We start from the raw sequence: 16,727 nt of genomic DNA, 5'->3' as shown, positions 1-16,727 counted from the left end.
TATATACAAGCTAGAGAGTGTTGGATTTTAGAGTTTATAATTGTTAGTATATGATTGTTTATGATTGCCTTTTAGATATATACCTTGTATTTTGCTCTGGGAAGTCGGGGGGGGAGGGGGGAGGAGGGGAAGTGGAGGGGGGGAGGTAGGGGAGGGAGGAGGGGGAGGGGGAGGGGGGGAGATAGGGGGGCGGTAGGGAGGGGAGGAGGGAGGGGGAAGGGGGGTTTTTTTAAAGGAAAATTGTATTTTATAAAACTTTTCAATAAAAAAAAAAGAAGGACTTGACAGGCTCAGAAAAGTCAAAAATAGTGAGATATCTTGCAGAGGGATGCAGCACTCTTAAAATTGCAAAGCTTCTGAAGCGTGATCATCGAACAATCAAGCGTTTCATTCAAAATAGTCAACAGGGTCGCAAGAAGCGTGTGGAGAAACCAAGGCGCAAAATAACTGCCCATGAACTGAGAAAAGTCAAGCGTGCAGCTGCCAAGATGCCACTTGCCACCAGTTTGGCCATATTTCAGAGCTGCAACATCACTGGAGTGCCCAAAAGCACAAGGTGTGCAATACTCAGAGACATGGCCAAGGTAAGAAAGGCTGAAAGACGACCACCACTGAACAAGACACACAAGCTGAAACGTCAAGACTGGGCCAAGAAATATCTCAAGACTGATTTTTTCTAAGGTTTTATGGACTGATGAAATGAGAGTGAGTCTTGATGGGCCAGATGGATGGGCCCGTGGCTGGATTGGTAAAGGGCAGAGAGCTCCAGTCCGACTCAGACGCCAGCAAGGTGGAGGTGGAGTACTGGTTTGGGCTGGTATCATCAAAGATGAGCTTGTGGGGCCTTTTCGGGTTGAGGATGGAGTCAAGCTCAACTCCCAGTCCTACTGCCAGTTTCTGGAAGACACCTTCTTCAAGCAGTGGTACAGGAAGAAGTCTGCATCCTTCAAGAAAAACATGATTTTCATGCAGAACAATGCTCCATCACACGCGTCCAAGTACTCCACAGCGTGGCTGGCAAGAAAGGGTATAAAAGAAGGAAATCTAATGACATGGCCTCCTTGTTCACCTGATCTGAACCCCATTGAGAACCTGTGGTCCATCATCAAATGTGAGATTTACAAGGAGGGAAAACAGTACACCTCTCTGAACAGTGTCTGGGAGGCTGTGGTTGCTGCTGCACGCAATGTTGATGGTGAACAGATCAAAACACTGACAGAATCCATGGATGGCAGGCTTTTGAGTGTCCTTGCAAAGAAAGGTGGCTATATTGGTCACTGATTTGTTTTTGTTATGTTTTTGAATGTCAGAAATGTATATTTGTGAATGTTGAGATGTTATATTGGTTTCACTGGTAAAAATAAATAATTGAAATGGGTATATATTTGTTTTTTGTTAAGTTGCCTAATAATTATGCACAGTAATAGTCACCTGCACACACAGATATCCCCCTAAAATAGCTATAACTAAAAACAAACTAAAAACTACTTCCAAAAATATTCAGCTTTGATATTAATGAGTTTTTTGGGTTCATTGAGAACATGGTTGTTGTTCAATAATAAAATTAATCCTCAAAAATACAACTTGCCTAATAATTCTGCACTCCCTGTATCTAAGATTGCAATGGGAATTCAATTTTCAGATTTTGTTCCATTCTAATATAAACCATTTTCCAAAACCTCTAGCACTGCTACATGTAAAAATAACTATAATCTGATTATTACATTTCTAAAATATTTTAGAAAATGAATTGTCCATATTAGCAATCAAAACTAGACTAAAATACTAACAAAAGAACTGCATTGGCTTCCGGTTGCCCTCCGGGTGAGATTCAAGGTGCTGGTGATGACCTATAAAGCCCTAAATGGCTTGGGTCAGGGATATTTAAGGGAACACCTGCTGCCGCCATCAAGTTCCCTTCGTCCCGTGCACTCCCACATGGAGGGCCTTCTCAGGGTGCCGCCGGTAAAAGACTGCCGGCGGATAACACCCAGGGGGAGGACCTTCTCAGTGGGTGCGCCTGCCCTCTGGAACCAGCTGCCCGTAGAGCTTAGGACTGCCCCCGACCTTCGGTCATTCCGCCGGGACCTGAAGACCTGGCTCTTTGAGCTTTCCGGCCCAGGCTGAGAGTTTTTAAATGGGGTTTTATATTTTTTCAGGGATTAAATTTAATTATTTTAACTGTTTTTAACTTTTGTATTGTATTAACATTTTAAAATACTTTGTAAACCGCCCTGAGTCCTACGGGAAAAGGGCAGTATATAAATTCAATAAACTTAAACTTAAAATTATATTAATTTTCTGAGAGCATAATATTTGGAGTAGATTTAATATTCTTTCACTGAAATTCTCATTGTTGCGTCTTCTATATCTAAATTCTACATCCATTTAATCATACAGTCTTTGACATGGTCAGACTCTGACCAGATTCTGACTTAACTAATAGTTAATTGCATAACAATGCCTAATAAGAATCATGTTCACTAATAGTTCACTAAACTTAACTATTAATGAAGATGCTTATTAGGCACAAAAAACATTTAAGATTTCTTAAGAACCATGGAATAAGATAAAATAAACACACATATAATCTATACATAGACTTCATTAGAGATCAAGGAGCCTATCATCTTTTTAATATTGCTGAACTACAATCCCAATCAGCATAGTTACTAAAATATCCTAAATTCTACAGATCCTGGACATGAAATGTGTCTTCATTATTTACTGCATATTAACTGTCATTACCACTAGTTCTAAAACAAAATGACAAAATACCTTCATGAAATATTTGCTTCTCCAATAGCTAAAATTAAAAAAAGAAGCTGGTTAAAACAATTCATATGTTGTACAGAAGCAGTAAGATGCAGCACCATGGACAGGGTATAGCAGAAAAATATCTTTTTCTACTTTCTTAAGAAAAGAAATAGGATAGCTGAAGTATTCAGAACTGAATCAAGAGCTAGAAGAAATGTGAAAAGTCATGTCAGTACTCAGTGTAATTCACTGCCTGCTGCTTGGTCATGATATTTTCTGTTGGGTTCCATGGCATTACCTAGTCATTCAACTTATATTTTAATCATTTTATCTTGCAAAAACAACATTTTAAATAAAATTCACATCTATAGCAAAGGAACAAACTTATACACACATTTTTTCAGCTATTATTTCTTTAGAACAACCATTCCTACCATTAACCTGCACTTTTTTTGTCAAATCATTTCTTCCAAAGTTCTCTCTTAAATACTATGTGTTACATATTGTTGGCTCCCCTATAATTCTCTCCATACCCAATGGAGAAAAGGCTTAATTTAATTTGCTCTCTCTCTTCTGTTCTGTCAGGGTAAATTAAAGCACAAATTTAAGCCAACCATTTATTTCATTTGGGTCATAAAGTCCAACCCTCTGCCCATTGCAGGAATCTAACAGAGCATCCCATACAGATCTAGCCCCATAGGAACACATCCAAAAGAAAGGAGTTTATGACTTTGCTGGATAATTGGTTCCATTCAAGCTAACACTCAATTCAACCTGCATATATATATGGAAGGGTAGTTGCTACAATCACAGAATATGTCTGCTAGATTCCTTCCTGGAATCTTTATCCTTCTCCAGAATTTTATCCTCTCTTTTATTAGGGTTACAAGATCTGGATCAGGTCTAACAGGATTTCAAAGATGATTACTCTGGCTCTTTCCAACCAGATCTAAAGTGTACAATGAAAATGATGCACAAAATTGCAGAATCTTTCCTAGCATTTTCAGATGTAAGCCATACCTAGGATTTCACCGCTATTTTAATAGACTGTATTTTTTGTCACTTCCATGGTCTTTATAAAATGTCTTCATAAATCTTAAGACAGAAATATACAGCATCTATATTCTAGCCTTCCATTTACTCTGGAAACTTACCTTTCCCATTTGGCCCAATTCAGACATTTATGAGCACAGATATAATAATAATAATAATAATAAAGTTGGAAGGGACCTTAGATGTCATCTAGTTCAACCCCCTGCTCAGGCAGGAAAGCCTATACCATTTCGGACAAATGGCTGTCTAGTCTCTTCTTAAAAAACTTCCACTGTTGGAGCATTCACCGCTACCGGAGGCAGATTGTTCCACTGGTTAATTGTTCTGTCAGGAAGTTTCTCCTTAGTTCTAGGTTGCTTCTCTCCTTGATTAGTTCTTCTTATCCTGCCTTCAGGCGCTTTGGAGAATAGCTTGACTCCCTCTTCTTTGTGGCAGCCCCTAAGATATTGGAACACTGCTATCATGTCTCCCCTCATCCTTCTCTTCATTAAACTACACATACCCAATTCCAGTGACCGTTTCTTATACGTTTTAGCCTCCAGTCCCCTAATCCAAGGCTTTTCAACCAGTGGTACGAGTACCACCTGTGGTACATTGGCACCTGGCAGGTGGTACGCAACCATCCTAGAAAAGTGGTAGTGGGGGAGAGGAATGAGTTGAAACGGTGGCAGCACCGCACAAGCCTGAGCGAGAGATGGCTGGAGCTGCAGGGCTGTCAGGGCTCAGCGGAAGTGCCAGGCTCCAGCTAGAGCTCAGCGCTGATCCTGGGCTTCTGCTGAGCCCAGAAGCGCTGATCAGCTGGAATGTTGCAGCATCTCCAGGGTCTTGTGATTTACATTGAGATGCTTGGCAACTGCTTCATATTTATGCTGGTCACAGTGTCCCAGGGTCATGTGAAGTGACCAAAACCTGCTGCAACCAACCCAGCAGATGGGGGGGATAAAAACCAAACACCCCCCCACCCTACCCCCCGCTGCCAATCCTCAACAGAAATGCTCACAACAATGAAAACCTTGGACAGGAGGAAGAGCGCCACCAGGCAGGCAGGCAGGTATCTTGCTTGGCTGTGGCTTGGGGGGCACTTTTTTCAGTGCCATTGTACCTTTGAACAGTCACTAAGCGAACTGTTGTAAGTCGAGGACTACCTGTACTTCATCACTTTTTTCTTTTTTCTGGGTCAAGTTTTTGACACCTTGCTTGGTGACTGGAGGTACTCAGATGTTGCCATATCCTAAAAGTGGTACAATGGGTGAAAAGATTGAAAAGCCCTGCCCTAATCATCTTTGTTGCTGGGGCTACTGGTTCTCTAGCAGCAACCATAGGTTAGTGAGCCTTCTTGTTTCTATATATCTATTTCATCTCTAGAGATAGAGATAAAATAGAAATATATTATCTCAGCCTAACCTTTCAATAAAGGAGATTGTTGGTCTCCTAAACCAACTTGGATGGACTAAAGTGGTGAAATAGTGAACTCTTTATTACAAATTTTCCTCTATTAAACATCCTGGCCTGGATGCCTTCTTTGGAGTTTGGGATAACTTCACTGCCCTTAAGACCATATATTTACCTAATTACTAGCTCTAAAATTAACCAATAGTGATATCCAGCAGCTAGAAATCTATCAAAATGTGCCAGAGCTAAACATTTTGGGAAGATTTTACTAACTTGTATTTACTCCTAATGTCCTTCAAATTACAATGCCGTCATCAGGGCTGTGTTCTGTACCAGCCTGCTACCGGCCCTGCAGAAAAGGTAGGGACAACCCCTTTACAAATGGCAAGAGGCTGGAATTAAGCCTGCCAAATTTATTAAGATAAAACAGAGCAAAACAAGACACCAACCATGAAACAGGAGCTATGAAACAGGAACTAATCAAGCGGTTGCCTTCAGCAAACCAGCCCTCCCAAGCATTCCCCTTTTATACAGTTCAAGGCGTGGCTTCTCTCTGCCTCCTTCCGAGGTGCCCCATTGCCTTCCTCTGTTTACTCCTGATTGACTGCCTCCTGCATCAAGCTGGGCCAGCTGTGGGTCATCTTCATCCACGCTGTCAGGCTCACACAGCTGGGTCTCCGTCTTGACCAGGTGGGAGGGGCCTGGCTGAGGGCTCTCATCAGCAAGATCTTTAACCTCCTCAGCAAGCTCTTCAACACCCCCCTCCTCCTCTGAGTCATCCGACCCAACTGCCGAACCCACAGGCTGACCCTGAATCACAACAGGCTGCAATGTGACATGCATACTTGTCAGATCTATTTTGGATCTTTATTCTCCCACCTGATTTCTGAGGAATCCAAATATGTCCTACATTACTCTGAATGGAGGAGATACTCCTTCCTCTAAACTAGAACTCAGAAAACACTGTTTTCCCACAGTGGCTCTTCTCTATGGAACATCCTCCGTTTGGAGATTAGAATGGCTCCAAACCTGTAGCCTTTTGTAAGGCCGTAAAAACCTGGCTATGTTCCCAAGCCTGGGGTGCCGAATGTGTCAAGAGCCCCATTTCCTGGCTGTGTTGACAAATGGCCAAATATCTTGTTCCTATGTACAGTTAATCTGGTATTTTTAGTGTTTTGTTCTTGTTTTTGTATTTTTAAATGTTTTTAGTATTTTTAACTGTAATACATTTTTTGAATTCTAAGCTCCCCAGAGTCATTGACTCAGTTGGACGGCTATAGAAATTGAATAAATTAATATTCTGGAAATTATTCAAAATGGAACTTTTCCAGAGCATTTGGTCATTAGTATGCTATTACCATCTGTTTATTATTTCTACTTATTATGGTTAAGTTTACACCACCAGTGTTTTGCTTTTATTCTATAACTGTTATAGACAATGTTAACTCTGAAATTTATTTATTTTCTATGACTGCCCATCCCAATCCAATGGTTCTGGGTGGTGAATAGGTTTAAAACACTTAATTAAAACACTGAAAAACAGTACAAAAATGAGTATATACAAATGTATGTGCCAGGAAAGTTATCATCATAGTATAGTCAAAGAATAAGGCCCTTAATAATAATAACCCACTTCATCCAGTGTCTTCTGAAGCTGCCTTGTGACCGCTCTCTCCGCTCCTTTTATGGGTAGCTTGGAAACTGGGCTAAACCTATCCAGATTAGTTGGGCCAAGTAATAGTTCCTTGAGGAGGCACACCATCACCTTCTTAAGAGGTGGCACAAGCACTCCCTCTCTCAAAGAAGAGTTAACTACAACCCTGACCCAATCACACATCCCCTCCTATGCAGCCAGGACAGACACGGATCTAAAACTTAAATGGCTGAACGGCCCTTCCTCAGGTTCAATGGACTCAAACTTTCCCCAGATAACTATAAAAGCCCTACAGATTCTACTTCGTTTATATTCCACTTTATTATTTAGATGAATAGTTCAAGGCAGCTAACATACCTAATACTCCTTCCTCCTTCTATTTTTCACATTACCACTACCCAGTGAGGTGACTTGGGTTAAGAGTAAGTGAATGGCCCAAAGTTACTCAGCCAGCTTTCATGCCTAAAGTGGAACTAAAACTCATGATCTCCTTGTTGTTTTAACCACTTGACCAAACTGGCATTCTCCAAAGGCTGGAATCCAACATAGAATGAATGCAAGCAATTTTATGTACTAAACACACCCCATAGCAATCCTGTAGATGAACTTCAGTATTACTGCCTCCAAGGAGGGACCAAGTCACAATAAAAACTACAGGTCAGGTATACTACCACTGTTAAGTTACATGGATAACTTGGGATATGCTCTTGTAATGGTGTCCATGAACTCTTTTACCTTGTGCAAATTAAAAATCCACCAAGACTATAAGCCCAGAGAACTCCACCACCAGTCCAGCCACAGAGTCAAGAAGGTGGGCTAGTTCAGAAGCAACAATTCCAACTGATCCCACTTGATGCCCAACTTAATAAACAGTGTGCCACACCTGACAATCTGAAGAGCAGGATCCATAATATTTCATATGACCAGCATCACCCCATCTCCTCTATCCTGGGGTCTTGTCTGGTGCCATACCCAGAAACTGGTCAGATAGATCTCAAAGAGGAGAACCTTTCCCCTTGTCCCAGCCAGTTCTTGATAATGCACACCAGATCAGCCTTTTCACCAACAATTAAGTCATGAATAAGGGTGGCTCGATATGGCACTTGCCAGCAGCAGCTGACAACCAGGACTTTGAAATCTGTCATCTGTGGCTTGGGAACATGTTCAGAAGACTGGAACATGATACAGGCACAATATACCAATTGCCCTGTGGGTGGACCACATTCTATCTGCCATCATATTTTCTCCTACCCATCATTACTGAAATCTTATAACCTGCCCCCATTTCTTCAGAGCCCTCCAGCCTTCCCTGTCCATAGAGGTCCATATCCCAATCTACAGCCCCTCACCTGACACAATCTATAACCAGTCAAATGAGGGTTATCCTAATACCAGGGGCACATCTGCAAAACATTTAACATATCTGGAGAATCAAGAAGCCACATACCAATCTCCCAAAGCCTTCAGTCAGTCCTCTCTTGCTGAAACATCTAATCATACAACCAAATGACCTCAAGCATCTCCTTTCCAGCTCTCACTGTGAGGGTAGGCAGAATCAGTCACAGTGAAAAGCCCACCAAGTCTGTTAAGTCAAGTCTGATTCTCAATCCACTCCTCTCAGCAAGATCTTCTTAAATCCCTCTCACTATCATTGAATTATCTCATGCAGAGGTGACTTTCTCAATGTCTTCCAACTCTAGCCGGACAGAGGTAAACTCCAATCGTGTGGGGGAGAGGACTGGGATGGCTGTGACTGTCAGGGACCCATGACTGCATAGGACCCTGACATCCACAGCCATGCCAATCTAGTACTGTATCTGCTACAACAAAAACTTAACTCCCCTCCCTCACGACCCTGATGAATAAGCAGACCTCCTCTAATACCTGATAATTACATGCAGCTCCATCTTCTTTGCAAACTGCTAAAAGCTTTTTCATCAGTGCTGGTGCCCTTCCTACTGCCATGTTAGCAGTCTCTCCCAAGCAACTGGAATCCATCCTGTGCAAAGCAGATCCTTAAACCAGTTGCTCAACAATCCCACCACCAGCACTATTGCATCCAATCTAGCCACTACCACTGCTGGATCCAATCCCCCAAGATCAGCTCTCTAAGTCCAAGTCCAAAGGCCTGAAGCCTTACATACCTTCCCAAGCACATTGACAGCCCAAGATAAAATATAAGCTGCATGAACCAGATAGTAAACCAGTTCTGATATGCTCACTCAGGAGATGATCTTCAGGGGCAATTCCACAATTCAAACAGCCAATCTCCAACCATCCATAACATGCTAAAAACCATCTTCCAACAGCATTCAGGCCACAGTGGGGGGGAAAAATGTAAGATCTTATATAATCTTTAAAAAATTATTATAAAATATATTATAAAATCCAAACATACTAGGTATTTTGTATTTTTATATATTTAAATATACAGTTAATAATTATGTTTAAAAATTTAAATATAATATACAGAAATATAAAATAATATAATCTTTAAAAATCCTATAATTTTATATTAGCCAACGTTTTCTAATAAATCTGAGTTGGTGGTATATTTCATAGCTTAAATTCTATTATGCAGGAAGCCCCATCCCTGAACTAGAATTATATTGCCCAAGATTAAAGGATCTAGTAGGAAACATCAGATAACTACCAAAGCCAAAGTCTCAGACCATTTAGCATCTTGAATAGAAAAAACAAAACAGGAATAATACAGCCAGATCTTCTAGCTTCATTCACTATTCAGCTCTACATTGTCTTAGTCTGCAAAAGCCTAAATCAGAATTTAGTCAAATGCAACTAACTGTTAAAAGCTAAATCTTTGTCAAGGATTAAAGCTAGCAGGTAAATAAATCTCAAAAAGGTATCATACTCGTTACAATGTCACTGTGAACATTTTGATTAGAATCTATCACCCTTTACTATTACATCTATACATGTTTAACTCTTAAAATACGAGATCAAACCAGAAAAGATGTATAATGGTTATAGAATGACATGAAATTGCCTTTTATCAGTCTATCTCAAATACTTCAGTCTTCAACAAAACAAATGTAGCTCTTAATTTTGTTTAAAAATTTAACCTGTTCTTTTTCATAAAAGTATGTACACCATAAATCTAAACTATGATCCATAAAGATGGAAATCCTTAGTAAACATCAAATAACTTAATATCTCAAGAATAATGTGTAGATTAGTAGTGCAATTACTCAACAATAGGTCAAACTTCCCAATAAAATGTGTGAGTTTAGAAAGTATTCAACATTTTTGTTTGATTACTAACTTCCTAGACAGATTACGCCATGAGCAGATTCTGACAGGTAAAATTGATTTCCTACCAGCATTTGTACCATCTAAACAGGATGTGAAAGTAGAGGAATTTATTACCAGCTAACTGCCATTTAGAAACTGCTTTTTAAAAGAGTTTGAAGATATAGCCATTTCATCTATTTAGGGTGGAAGACACCAACAAGTGGTTCTCTGAGACTTAAGGAATCTGAAGAATTCAGGAACTCTTTACTGGATGTTAGTGGCTGGTGATTCCACTGAAGTTCTACTCTTAAAACTGACATTACTGTTGATATAATGGTCTATCAGCAGTCTTATTACAAACTTTGAGGGGTCTACTGGTTTTGTTAACCTTGGGTACAAAAGTCTGCCAGGAGACAAGCTGGATCACAGGTGAGAGAAACTCACCATCAACACAAAAGGTACATATTGCACCCACTACATGGCAATAAAGGCAGTAAAGACTGTATTCAACTACAAATGTTGTATCATGTAGTAGCTTCCTGGCAAAATTATCATTACTATCTTATTCATGCTGTGCCATCTTTTCTATGAGGATATGGGCAAGTTGCTTAAAGATGTTCATCCAACAACTTGCACTCTTCCTTCCTAATCATGGTTAATTTGATATAGTTGTGAAGTTCCAAAGTATTTTAGTTTGTCACCAATGTTATTTAAGTGTATAAAGTCAGCTAGCACAGACATTAGGAAATTTTTCACTATGTTAATACTGTAACACTATATTTCTTTATTACTGGAACAAAAAAGGCTATGCATTCTGGACTTCATGACAGACTGAATCCTGGCAGAACAAAAGCATTCTGGATAGGTGGGTTTTCTTGTCTAGAAATTGGGAAGGTTTCCTACTTTCTGAGAGTTTTAGTCATCCTGAAGGAATAATTACTTGCAGCTGCTCCCAGAAACAACATTCCCAGTCAAGATACAGGTACCTGTATAGCAAACCATAGCCTTTTCCAGTTCCTGCTGGTTTGCCAACTCCAACAATTTTTGGATAATACATGTGCTACCAATTTCAAACTTAACTACTGTAATATGCTAGCTGGATTGCTACCTTAAATGTTGAACAATGACTTAGTTGCTTAAGAGAACAAGTTATCTGTTCTGAAGGATGCAGTGGCTGCAAATTTCATAATGAATCAAATTTAGAGTATGATACAAAGACCTATACAGATAGTCAAGCTACGACCATTCTTTAGTGACTGTACACAATTGTGCTGAAAATATTTACTACAGGCCCTCACACTTACAACCATCACAAGTTTCTCTGCATGATTAGGCATTTGGCAATCAGTTCACATTTATGACAACTGCATTGTCCCAGGGTTACACACTGATCATTTGTGATCTTCCCAGTCAGCTTCTGGCAAGCAAAGTGAATGAGGAAACTAGCAGGGAAAGTCTCAAGTTGCAGTTATGTGATGTCATACTTGTTAGAGTGATTTGCTTAACAACTGCAGCAAAAAAGATTGTAGCAATCATACTGCTTAATGATGAAGTTTCTGGTCCCAATTTTGATCATAAGTTGAGGACTACCTGTTAGGTTAGAATTGAATATTTAAAGGAGTATTAAACCTTTATAAACCTTCCCATTCAATAAGACAAGGTTCTCTTCAGTATGTGGCATTTATCATGCAATGATCTGAAAGAGAACAGTCTGACTAGTACGTCAGTTGTGGGATTTCTTCTTTTTCAGATATGCTTACCACCAACAGACAACCCCAACTTAAGTCATATTTGTCCATAAATATATTTGTTTAAACTGGTGCATCTCAATTGGTATTAAGCTCAACTTCATCTCTAAGTTTTTGCTGATCTCAAGATTATTTTTTTAGAGATTTTAAAAATTTAATTATTGTTATTTAAATCAATATTTATTGTTAAGTGCTTGCAGTTGTGCCACACTTTAGGAATGGATGGAGAAAAAATTATAAACTGTTTTTACAAAATAAATGTATATGGATAATTACACAATACAGACATACATACTCTATTTCAAGCAAAATATTAAGATAAATGTCTACTATTCCTTTCAAGGTAAAGGAATAATTACATTCTGAGGAACTCCTAGTCGAAAATCAAACAGATTCCTGACAAATATAGCAGATAACTTGTCTTCCAAAATGTAGAAAGGGGAATTAGAGGGTCAGTCATACTGAACTTAATTCTGACTAAGAGAGATGAAATGATAGAAGGGGTTGAAATTACAGGAACCATGGGGGGAGGGGGGAGTGACTATGCAATATTGGAATTCAGAATTATGCAAGCACGAGGAATATTAAAAAAGTCAAATTAGAACTTTAAGAGAGCTGATTTCAATAAACTTAGAGAAAGCTTGGGAAGCATTCCATGGATAAAAATCCTCAAGGGGAAAACAACCCAGGAAGCTTGGGAAACTTTAAAAAATGAGATGATAATAATAATAACCTAGTCTAGCACAATTCCAATGAAGAAGAAGAAATAAGAGATCTGCACAAAGAACTCCCTGATAAGCTGAAAGACAACAAGGACAAGTATATAAAGTGGAAAGATGGGCACATAACTAAGGCAGAATATCAGCAAATAACCAAAACCTGCAAAGATGAAGTCAGAAAATCATGCCAGACAAATCTTGTGTTTTTTGAAATGTAACAAAATTGTGAAATGCTGTGGATATAATTTGGTTGGACTTCAGTAAGGCATTCGATAAAGTAGAACACAACCTACTACTTGATAAGATAGAAAAATGTGGGTTAGACAGCATCACCACCAGATAAATAACTGGCTGACCAACCATACTCAACGTGTAGTCTTTTAATTGAACCCAGTACTCTTCAATGTCTTCATTTAGATGAGGGGACAGAAGGGAAAGTCATCAAATTTGAAGATGACACCAAGCTGGCAAGAACAGTCAACGCTCCAGAAGATAGGCTCAAGATACTGAAGGATCCTGACAGACCTGAACACTAGGCCATAGTTAACAAAATTCAATGGTAAGAAAAGTAAGTTCTACATTTAGGCAAGAAAAATCAAATGTACAGGTACAGATTAGGTGAAACGCTGTAACTGTGAGTAGGATCCTGGAGTCCTAGTAGACAATCACTTAATATGATCTGGCAATATGCAGCAGCAGCCAAAAAAGCCAATGCAATCCTAGGTTGCATTAACAAATAGAATCAAGATCACATGAAGTATTAGTACTATTTTATAAAGCCTTAGTAAGACCACACTTAGAATACTGCATCTAGTTTTGCTCACCATATTATAAAAAGCTGTAGAAACTCTAGAAAGAGTACAGAAAAGAACAACAAAAATTATTAGGGGGCTGGAGGCTAAAATATATAAAGAACGGTTTGTCTAGTCTAGGGAAAAGAAGGACTAGGAGTGACATGATAGCTGTGTTCCAATATCTGAGGAGCTACCACAGAGAAGAGGGGCTCAACCTATTTTACAAAGCACCAGAAGGAAGGACAAGAAACAGTGAATAGAAACTAATCAAGGAGAGAAGCAACCTAGAAATGACAGTATGAACAATTAACCAGTGGAATGGCTTGCCTTCATAAGTTGTAGGTGCTCCATAACTGAAGGTTTTTAAGAGATTGGACAACCATTTGTCTGAAATGGTATAGGTTTCCTGCTCGATCAGGGGGTTGAACTAGAAGACCTCCAAGGAACCTTCCAACTCTGTTTTCTGTTATACTACAAATGATATGAAGCGAATCATGAATTCTAGTAGAATTTTCATAAGTAAAAAAAGAAATGTCTCAAGTTACACAATAATCTATACATATTAAAGATTTTTGAAAAATCACAAGTTAGCAGCAACAATCTATACATATTAAAGATTTTAGGATTTTCTTTCTCTACTGAATTCTGGTTAAGATAATACTATGCCTATTTATTCTATTCTAATACCAGCACCTACAAAAGACAATACTCAATCCTAAGATTTATATATTATAAAAAAACATCAGAAACCATATTCTAAAATTGTGAAGACTAGATATTAGTTATTTCTAAATCTTCTAGTGCACTAATAAACCATTTTAATATACCATTAATCATCAAAATAACAAGTTATAAACAAAATTTACTTGCCTTTCAACATCAAGTAATTCTATCAGACAGTACAACTTTACAGCATATTCTAATTCTTCTTCAAATCCAGATTAACTATGCAGTTCTCCAACCAACCAAATATCTCTATAATCTGTACCACTTAAGGTGCAAGCACTTCCTTCTGTCATTTATATTTTTGACATTCACAAAAACATCTGCACAAGACTATCTTTCTTTTTTCTACTAGAAAAAACCTTTAAATGAAAAATTATTGAAATACTTGATTTGTGTGCATATCTTACTTTGCCAAGTAAATAACTGTTTCAGTCCCAAATGGCATATTTAAAGTGGAATAAAAATCACTCATAGCACATATTATATGATGATCAGTAGAGAAATTTGAAAATCACTAACATAATTTTAATACTTTTTACAAGTAAAAAGTAAAAATATTTATATAAAAATCACAAATATATATAGTTAAAAGATACATTTGTTTTTTTTAAAAAATTAATCACTGGGCACTTTCAAAATACTTCTGTGGCATATAAATAAAATTAAGAATTCTGGGACATATTTTATTTTTTAGATTATCTGAAATTAGGATAGAAAAAAGAAATTCCAAATTATAAAGGCTTTCAGTTGCTTTGGTTATTTGAATTTGGGGACTACATACAAACTTTTTTTTGTATTATTAAATCAATACATGATTTATCAAGTCAGTTTCTGACAGTGTATTCTTGTATACATCTATTAAAAAGGCTTGCTAATTTTCATGAGGTTTAATTCAAAACTATTATAATTAACATTGGAACCTAGAACACTCAAACATAAAGATTTCCTGGAATTAAAATGCTTGACTCTCCCTGAGAAAACACCAAGTAGTAATCCATAGGACATATTAAATAGCTTATATTTTCTATATATATAATTCCAATGTTATTATTATAAAATAAAATGCTATTTTACTATACTTTGTACTCTCAATATCATAAATTATTTAAATAGTTATAAAACAAAGAGGCAGCATTATAGAATGTGGATAACAGCTTTATCAAAAGCCCATTTACTTGAAATAATAAATCTTCAAAACTATCAAACTGTAATAGTTGTGACATTAGTAAAGTTATAAAGAAGCTAGCTTTTAGATGACGATTCCACCCCTCTTTCTTTTACTACAGTACATATCCTAGATAAAATATGTCATTATAAGTGACTTCTTTACTGACAAAATTGCTTAGCTTACCCTTTTATATTATCAGAAGAAATTCTCAGAGATTTGTTATGGAAACATTAGAGAGCAAAACAGATGGCTGGTCCACAGCATCCCTTTAAAAGGAGACAAGGTAACCCCAAACTCTTAAACTGTGAAATCTCTTCTCTAGCTGCTTAACTCAAGAGTACCAAGAAACGTAAAAGAAAAGGTACTGGGAAATGCAAAAAGCCTATTAGAAAATATGAATTTCTATCCAGGGAAACTCAAATGGTATATAAAAATAGTGTAAAAGAGGAAACACCCATACAGTTAACTGACACCCACAACCAAACACACGTGCGGCTCCTGTGGAGACTGGAAGTCTTCCCATTCCTTTTTAAACATATGGAAAAGTAGATTTTGCTTGTTTTTGTTTTGTTTTGAGTTTTGTTTTTTTTGCATCCCACTTTTATCTTAAACCCCCTAAAGCATCAATCGCCTACAGCAGCAGATCCGGCCACCTCTCACCTACTAAACCTGCAAATCCCTGAAGAAGATGTAAAGCACAAAGTACCGCCCAGGGACTCTCCGCCTCCATTTATTCCTGGCCCCCTCCCCAAAAAGCCTGAGGGTCTTCCCAGGGTCAATCGGAACCTCTCCCCGATCAGGAGATCGCCAGCCAAGCAAGGAAGCCCCAGAAGCCCCCTTCCGCTGCCGGCCCTCGCCGCTGGAATAGGCTCGCCGGCTTCCTTTGCCTTCCTCCTGCCTTTCCGCCCCAGAGAGACCAAGGATCCGAGGCAGGAAGAGGACAGGGAAAAGTTGAGGCCTCCAGGCTCCCGGGGAAGCCTCCACGCTCTCACAACTCCGGCTCCCCCAGCCCCTACTGCTCGCTCCCTTACCCACCTCGTCGTCCCTGTTCCACAGCAACCGAGCTGTCTGGTGGCGGGGGCGGCAATACTCTCTCGGGCGCTGGTTCTTTTTGAGGAGAGCGGGGATAGAGTTGAGCGTCTCCACTGACGACCTTTATTTGAGAGACGGGTAATCTCTAGGCTCTGCGCGCTCCGCTGCCAGACCGGCCACCATCTTACATTAGGGTGAGACTGCCTGCCTGCCCCGGACGCTGCTTTCAAGACGCATGCGCACAAGTCACCGGAGAGTGTTGGTTGCGGGGGAAGGAACAAGTAGAAAGAAATGCGACGCAACCACAGAGCATGATGGGACTAGTAGTTTTAGTGATCACCTCCTTTTCTACATTCAAAGGGTATGTCTTGAGCCACCAGCGAGACTGAGTTGTTTTTTTACGGTATTAGTAGTAATCGGCCGTATAAAAAA

The 16,727-nt window shown here is 38.9% G+C and overlaps 1 protein-coding gene across 1 annotated transcript in view; it reads right to left on the bottom strand.

Annotated features, from left to right (window-relative positions):
• Positions 1-16,500, bottom strand: part of CNOT4 (CCR4-NOT transcription complex subunit 4) — a 74,845-nt gene extending 58,345 nt beyond the window's left edge. Inside the window, 1 exon segment of the mRNA XM_083366029.1 lies at positions 16,299-16,500. The gene's annotated coding sequence lies outside the window, so the exon portion shown is untranslated.
• Between the last annotated feature and the right edge of the window lie 227 nt (positions 16,501-16,727).

The sequence above is a fragment of the Vipera ursinii genome, assembly GCF_947247035.1.
Source record: "Vipera ursinii genome assembly, chromosome: 6".
Classification (NCBI taxonomy): domain Eukaryota; kingdom Metazoa; phylum Chordata; class Lepidosauria; order Squamata; family Viperidae; genus Vipera; species Vipera ursinii.
This window is presented reverse-complemented; position numbering and strand designations above follow the sequence as displayed.